This window comes from Nematolebias whitei, chromosome 4, assembly GCF_014905685.2.
Source record: "Nematolebias whitei isolate Nwh7 chromosome 4, NemWhi1, whole genome shotgun sequence".
NCBI classification, from domain to species: domain Eukaryota; kingdom Metazoa; phylum Chordata; class Actinopteri; order Cyprinodontiformes; family Rivulidae; genus Nematolebias; species Nematolebias whitei.
Window position 1 is genome coordinate 30,920,121 of NC_056501.1, and position 8,747 is coordinate 30,928,867.

Sequence of the window (8,747 nt, forward strand, 5' to 3'; positions counted from 1 at the left end):
GGATTTACATTTTTTTGGAAACGGGGGGTGTTTACAAGGATAATTTTGGAAAAGAAAATCACTTTTGAAAAACTGTGTTCGTGTGAACAAGGCCTAAGAATGTCTGCGTTTTGGTTAAAATGATGGAATATTTTTTTATAAATTGGCCCAGTCACATACAAATAAGTAAAACATTATTCAGTAATAAACAAACCAATACAATTTAAATAACATTATTTAAAACAAATATTAGGAGCTGTGTAGACAGGGCCTTGGTCTTTCTCTGCCTGTGTTTTTCTTTCTCAGCTTGTTTCAGTCTCTTGGCTCCATCGTCATGAGAGCCCTGCCTCCTGCCTGGCTTGTGTTCAGAAATACGGGGTACATTGCCTTTTTATGACTCACTTTGACTAACCTGAAGGCCTGACGTGTTTTTTTTTTTTTTTTTTTTTTGGGGGGGGAGGGGTTTACCTCGGAATAATTTTTGTTTGCTACCATTTAACACTGTAAATTTTCAAAGTGAAGTGTTGAGTGTTGTAATTGTTCTTGTTTTTAATTATTAATATTTTTAGTTTACACATTCTTGGCATCCTTGCCTCAGTGCTATTGACTAGAAACCTCAATTACTTCATTTTGTCCTTATTCTTTTGTCAGTTAAAAATATTTTATATTCTGTACATGCACACATTTTTTTTTGGAATAGTTATATTCATTTGAATACATGTGTTTTTTGGACAATACGGAAGTAACAAGATAAAAAAAAATACCTCTAGGCTCTATAAAGACTTGTTTTGTGTGTGAGTGGGTGAGCAGATCTATAAAATACTCCTCACATACAAGAAAGGAGAAAACAATATTAATTATAGGGCGGTTTTCTTATAGTCAGTATTTACTGTTGATAAACTTTTGGTTTAGATTTAGCGGTATTATCAATTATGCAAATTCTCCACCCTCCTCCATATAAATGAAATAAAAATGAACTGTTTAGGAGTAACTCTTCTCAAACAGCCGTTTCTGCTCTGTTTTTAAAGAAAAAGCATTTCTTTTTTGTAAAATCTTTTTATCATATTTATTCAGCTCCAGGTTCTTGTTCATTTAAAAGTTAATCTAGTAAAAATGAAGATGTTGGTGTATGATTTTGAAACTTTAGCATGGCAAATGTAATTTATTGTCATCAGTGGCTCCATTTGTGACATGAGGCTTTGTTTATGATATGGTTGTACAAGTGACAATGTTTTGAAGTTTAAAAGAATATAAAATGTACAACAGTGGTCCTGCAAAGGATTTGAAATAATGTTGTATTTCCATGAAATAAAGAAAAATGTTTAACTTAAATAATGAAAGGTGTATTTTTTCCTCTCAGTTTGTAGTGTAGGGGAACACCACCTCAGAAAAAGAACACCTCAACTCAAACAAATATCATTCATGTGTTTTGTGTTTGAAACTGTTAAAATAAGATTCATCTATTCCCTTGGGAACAAACAGACTTTGTTTTACAAATTTTCAACTCGGCTCACAAACTTCTTAGTTGAGACTAATGTTTTTTTATGGGTTTTTTTAAACTGTCACTGTGTTAACCTTACTGCCAATATGAACTCATTTCTCATGAAACGGACAGATCGTTTTAATGAGAGTTTTTGTTAAACTGACCTCAAAGTTTTTGGAACATCTGAACTTGCTACGTTGATTTCACCTTTATGAAAAAAGGAGTATTCCTCCCAGAACTCGTTCCCACGAAGATAACACCATAAGAACCCTTTGTTTAATGACGTTCCTGTTCAGGAGATGAACGACACCTTTTGGTGAAACGTTGCATGGTTGTAAAGTCAAAGATGTCATTTCAAAATATGTTCTACCTGAATGTTTCTTCATGAAAATGTATGTTTTAAGTAATCTTTCTTTGAGATAATACATTAGTCTTGTTTTCTCTTTTAAAAAGAAAACTTTTAAGGCAGAGAAAAGGGGATTTTAGATTTTATTTAACAAAGCAAAGAGTTAGTACCACCTCTTCCGAGAGGTGGACCTTCATCTCTGAAACACAGTTAGGTTTCACTTCTTCACACCTTCACTTTCTTTCACACCACACTTCACTGAAGCTTGGTCTAAGAAAACTTTGGGAGAAAACGCACGCTTTGGAGAGACGCTCCGAAGACTTCACTGGAGCCTTGAAGAGGAAACTCCAGAGAGACGACTTTGAGCAGAGACGGGACAAAAGATACAGAAGTTACCCATCTTAACCAGAACCAGGCATTAACCTGAGAGCTTTCTACCAGGCAACCATCACACCACAGAGTGGGAAATCCCAGCTGACTTCAGAGCCAGTGGCCGGACCTTCGTCCCTCCAACCGTTGACGTGTGAACTTTGAGGAGACTTCTACCTCTCAGTCATCGGAGCATCTCAGGCCTTGCTGGTATCATTAGAAGCTGTTGGAACCATTCCTGACCATCTCATCCTGGTAAAAGACAGACTTTTCAATGCCTTTCTGGTGAACCTACATCACAACTTGTCAGACAAACTTCGCTCACTTTAGACACAATTTTTAACTCCTTTACAAACAGAACCAGTCCAAAACCAGCCTTTTAAGTTTCACTAATTTGAATAATCAATTAGACCATTGATGCAAAGCTATTAAATGTTCAGTTAACTTTTGTCATGCATAATTTTCAATCACATATTCATCACAGATTTTTATTTTTATAATAAAATACATAAAATCAACTGAATTTGTGATTATTTTATCTGTGTGTATTAACTGATTTGATGCCGTTTAAACACGAGAAAAGAACTCACGTTTCAGTTTACATTGATTTGGGATAAACAGAGACTGATTTTTCCTCTCAAAGAGAGGTGGTGCCCACACAACGAGGTTATTTGCATAATAAGTGCATATCTTATGAGCTTAACTCATAACTGATAATTAACTATATATATCCAGCCCCATATCCCTCTACATTAGTAAATAAACTTGCCAAATGTTTAAACCAGTACCAGGGAGCACAAGCCAGTGTATCTCTTGTGCTGGTCCCAAGTGCAGGTAAATGGTGAGAGTTGTGTCAGGAAGGGCATCCAATGGAAAACACACCAAAACAAACACATGAGCCTGTCCAAATTACACCAAACGGTCAAGAATCAGTTTTGTTGTGCGTTTCCTTGACTGATGAAGCCTTCCGGACCGAAGGCGAAATGTTTCAGCACAAAAAAAAAAGAAACTGTCCAGATGACTTGACTGAAAAATGTTGGATTGTATACCTGAATTATTGAGCATGGACTTTGTTGTTTTCAACCAGTTTGACAAGATTGTCAACAAAGAAGAGGGCCGGCAATGGAGGAGGGGGCGTACCAAAGAGACCATCTTATCACAAGCAGAACTGATTTGTTCCACTTTGGAGTAAGCTGTTGGGGGAAGAATCAGTTCTATTTCATATAGGCTTCGCCCTTTAAGGCTGTCGCTGATGGGTTTATCCCGTTATGCAGAGCATAAGCACTGAAAAAATTTAGTCCACGCCCACCTGCTGTGTGGGCCCCACCCGGTCCGTATAAATTACGTTAAGAGCGGGAAATCGGCTCCCATTTTTTCTTCAGCGAGCTAATATAGCACTGTCAGAAGAACAAAGAAGATAAATTGTGTAAATGACCAACCTTTGTGAAGGATGCTTGGCCCGGCAGTCGACCTCCGGTCGTCCGGTGAGTTCTCCTCCCCGAGGAGAAGATGACAGCAGTCTTATTCCAAGGTAAGCGTCGGGGAACATTTCCCAGTGACAGGTCACTACACGCTGGACAACGCCATCTTGTGTTTTTTCCTCTTATCGCCGACCCTCGGGGCGAACCGGATGGTTCCTCCGGGGCAAGGTATGCTCAGCTGCAGCCCCCGCTGCTCATTCCCTCCTGGGGAGCGTAGTGTAGGTGGAGGGGGGCTGAGTGAATGCTCACCCCATCCCACCTCGTTTCGCATCGGCGATCACACCGCTCCCGGCCGACAGCGCCCTCAGGGGTTGCCCGGCGGAACCCGGGAGGAGGCTGACATGAAGGGACCCCCTTTTTTCTACGTCCCTCGCCTTTTCCCGCCAGTTCGGATGATCGGCGGAAAGGTTATTTTTCACCGACGTGTTTCCAGGCAGCCGCAGTTAGCAACAACGTGCGCTGCTAGCATATAGCATGTCCAAGGGACTGAAGGCCGCAGACCTGCCTTGGAGACAAAGAACTCCCTCTGTAAGGCAGCTGACGCTATTCCTCGGTTCCCCCCCCTGGAGCCAAGCCTCGCGGAAGCTTCCGGAGCGAAGCTGCCCAGGTTGGAGCAGCGTCCCGTCCCTCCGGAGGAACCAGACGGCGACCAAGCTCTCCAATCGAGCCCACCGACGTGTTTTCAGGCAGCCGCAGTTAGCAACAACGTGCGCTGCTAGCATTTAGCATGTCGAAAAGGCTGGAGGCCTCAGACCTGCCGGAGGAGACAAAGAGCTCCCTGTGTAGATCGGCAGACGCCATCCTCAACATGTGCGCCGCTTCCACGGTTTGCCTGTCGAGGATTGCAGCGTGGATGACGGTAATCCAACGTTCCGTCTGGCTCCGTCACTCTCCATTGCTGCCGGAAAAGCTGCACAAAGACCTGATGGAGGGCCCCATCTCATCGGACGCGCTGTTCGGAAGCAGCTTGACGACCATGCTGACGAATTCAAAGCAGTCGGAGGAGATGTCGGAAGCTGTACGCCATCTCATCAAGCCGCGCGGCTCATCCCGTCCCCCAGCCCGCTGGAGAGATCGTCGAGAGCAGAGGCAGAAACAACGACGCTCCACGGCAGCAGCAGCTTCGTCTCGCCCAGCTCCACCACCAGCCCCGCCCGCCAGAGACCACCCCTCCTCAGTCCGGCAGCCTGCACTTCAGCGTTTCCCCAGAGATCGCCTGCAGACGGCGCTCGGGGCAAACAAACCGCAGAGCTCACGAGGGAGAAGATTTAAAAAATGACGGTCTGCGGAGGATGTGTGTATAAATGACACAGGAATTGAAATAAATGATTTTTCAAAGATCAAAATGCCTGTTTTTAGCCAGTCTGTAAGTTTGGATGAGCTCACAGCCGCTACACACACATCCTCCACACAGAGAGAGCCGGTGGCCTTAAATAAAGGTTTTTTAAACCCACCGCCGCTCCTTCACATGCCCAGACGCTCACGTGACACCACGGTAAGCGAAATAACTTGTTGTCAATCAGACCCGCACGATCACCACCCAAACGGTGTTAAACGCGCACCCGAGCGAGACAAGCAGCCTCCATCCAAACGGCACTGTGTCGATGATGCACGCACAGCTGCCCGGCGCTCACCGGCTCACATCGGGATAAATGTGGGACCGCAGGCCGGGTCCGGTGGAGGTCCCCGCTCTCAGCGAAAACAACACACGCCTCTCCTGAATGAACGCGAGCGGCCGTCATCCATCGCGTCTCAGCGATCGGCAGCTCACGGCGGCATAAGCGTGAGACAGCTGAATGAATCCAATGACGGGCCCCGCCCTCAGCGAGAGCGGCGCGCGTCCCTCCAGAGGAAACGTGCGCTCCTGCGAGGCTCACAACCTTCACTTCGACAGCACGGCGTTGATGACGTCACGCCCTCCACCTCTCAACGTTCGCACAGCGACGTTAAACATGCAGCCTCTCGACGTCATCAGCTGACACATGCCTCGCCTCAGCGCACACCGCCCCGCCCGGACATGAAGGTTGGTCTGCGATCCAGACACAGCGCAGAACAGCCCTTTCGAGGAAGCCTCGCCTTGGGTCACGCGGAAAACATTTCCGCGACGCATGACGGCGGTCGAGGCGGAGTTTTGGATGACATCCGTTCAAAACACGGCACATCATTTAAACGCACGTCCATTCCACGAACGTCACGCAGAGTGGTTAAAAACATGCTCACCGGACAGATGGATGGACAGAGTGTTATGCAAGGGTTACACGCTGCAGTTTGCAACCCGACCCCCTCCGTTCGGAGGAGTTATAGAAATGGTCCTGTCATCACCAGACCAAGTCTCAGCCTTAAATGCATAAGTCCAAGAGCTTCTGATAAAAGGTGTAATCTCAAGAGTTCCCAACGAGGAGGAAAACACAGGGTTTTACTCACGCTACTTCCTGGTCCCCAAAAGGACCGGAGGGATGAGACCGATTCTGGATCTGTCAGCTTTCAACAAAGCGATCATGAACAGACCTTTTCACATGTTGAAGAACAGACAGCTGTTGGACAACATCCAAAAAAAAATGACTGGTTTGTCTCCATCGATTTTAAAGATGCTTATTTTCACATACCAATCATCCCAAAACACAGAAAATTTCTGCGTTTCGCCTTTCAAGGGATGAAGTACCAGTACAACAGGCTGCCTTTCGGGTACTCCCTCGCGCCTCGTACGTTCTCAAAGTGTGTGGAGACAACCCTGCATCCACTGCACAGAGCAGGGATGAGAGTTTTGTTTTACCTGGACGACCTGCTGCTCCTGTCTCACTCCAGACAGGAAGCATTGATACAGGCTCAGGTGTTGGCATCACACCTGTTAAATCTGGGCTTCGCCATAAACTGGAAGAAGAGCTCGATTTTCCCGGCCCAGACAATTGTTTATCTGGGAGTGGAATTAAACTCAATTACCATGACGGCTCGCTTATCACAAACAAGAATCGACACTCTAAAAAACCAATTACGCCACGTAAGACCTGGCAAAGTGGTAACAGCTGTCTCCGTCATGAAGCTGTTGGGAATGATGTCATCAGCTCACACAGTGGTCCCGCTGGGTTTGTTACACATGAGACGCCTCCAGAGGTGGTTTACGCGTCTGCGTGTGGATCCAGTAAAACAAAAGAGACGGATGATCACTGTCCCTCCCTCCGTGGGAGCAGACCTCCGACACTGGGGAAACACCCTGGTTCTGTCAGAGGGAGTCCCCGTCAGCAGACCCTCATCACACGTGTCAGTCTTCACGGACGCGTCGCTGTCAGGCTGGGGGGGGACATGCTTATCTCAAGCAGTAGGGGCGCTGTGGCCCCACCACACATCAGCCCACATCAATGTTTTGGAGTGTCGCACAGTGCTGAATGTGATTCAGCATTTTGCTCCCGTGCTACAGAATCAACACGTGTTGATTCACACAGACAACATGGTGACTGCTGCGTACATAAACCGCCAGGGGGGTGTGCGTTCGGCCCAGATGTTACACATTGCGCGGAAGCTACTGTGTTGGGCTCACCAAAACCTGCTTTCCATCAGAGCGGTTTACATACCCGGCGTTCTGAACAGAGGAGCAGACGTGATGTCCAGGGGCGGCCCACGTCACGCGGACTGGACCCTCCATCCAGACCTGATGTTTCAGACGTGGCAGAAGTTTGGCAAGCAGCTGTGGACCTGTTTGCGACGCGAGAGAACGCTCAGTGCCAATTATGGTTTTCCCTGAGCCCACGAGACAATCCACCGCTGGGGGTGGATGCATTTGCTCACAGCCCGTGGCCCAAAACGCTTCTGTACGCGTTCCCCCCTCCTCCTCTGATTTTACGGTTCCTGAACCGAGTTCAGGAGGAAGGACTGACAGCTCTCCTGATAGCTCCCGAGCGCGTGAACGCACCATGGTTCCCAGTCCTGCAGCGTCTGTTGTCAGGTCGCCCGTGGAAACTGCCATGGAGGGAAGATGCTCTCCTTCAAGCAGGAGGAGCGATCAGGAGTTACCCGGAAATAGGCCAGCACCTGTGGGTCTGGCCGCTGAGCGGTCCCGCTTAGAGAAGATGGGTCTCCCTCAGGAGGTAGTGCGCACAATTCAAGATTCACGCGCTGCATCTACCACAGCCCTGTACACATCAAAGTGGACGGCTTTTCAGCGCTGGTGTACAGAGAAAGGTCTGGAGGCCACTTCATGTCCATTAGGTGGCGTGCTGTCTTTTCTTCAACAGCTGATGGATAGGAAGTTGGCATTCAGCACGATTAAAACGTACGCTGCAGCCATCTCTTCCTGCCACGAAGGGTTCGGAGACAGAACAGCTTTTAATCACCCGCTGATGAAGCGGTTTCTAAAAGGTGTACAAAGACATAGGCCGGTTTCACGCCCACTCGTTCCACAGTGGGATTTAACGCTGGTCCTGCGAGCCCTGATCAAGGCTCCTTTTGAGCCTCTGGATCAAGTTTCACTTAAATTCTTGTCTCTTAAAACAGCCCTGCTGCTGGCTTTAACATCCGCTAAGAGGGTGAGTGATTTATCGGCCCTCTCTGCCGCTCCGTCATGTCTCAGAATCCAGGCTGACGGTAGTTCAGCTGATTTAAGACCAACCCAGCCTTTATGCCTAAAAGCATCACGAGCTCTTTTAAATCGAGACAGATATCGTTGGAGAGATTCTTCCCTCCCCCCCACAGATCAGAAGAAGAAGCATCTTTTCATCTTCTCTGCCCGGTGCGGGCGTTGACGTGTTACATAACGCGCACAGCTGCAATGCGTTTCAAACTCAACAATTGTTTGTGCATTATAGAGATGCTTCTGCAGGTCGCCGTTATCCATCCAGCGCTTGTCACACTGGCTGTGTGAGGCCTTTTCTGAAGCCTACAGAGCATCAGATTTAGGGCCTCCTGTCAACCTCTAAGCACACTCCACCAGGGGTATTGCATCTTCGACTGCTCTGCATAATGGTATGTCAATGCAGGACATTTGCACTGCGGCTGCATGGTCAACACCCTGCTCATTTATTCGCTTTTACCTACGTGATGTAACGGCTCGTTCCATGACACATTCTGTCCTTAGTGCTCTAACAGAATGAATATT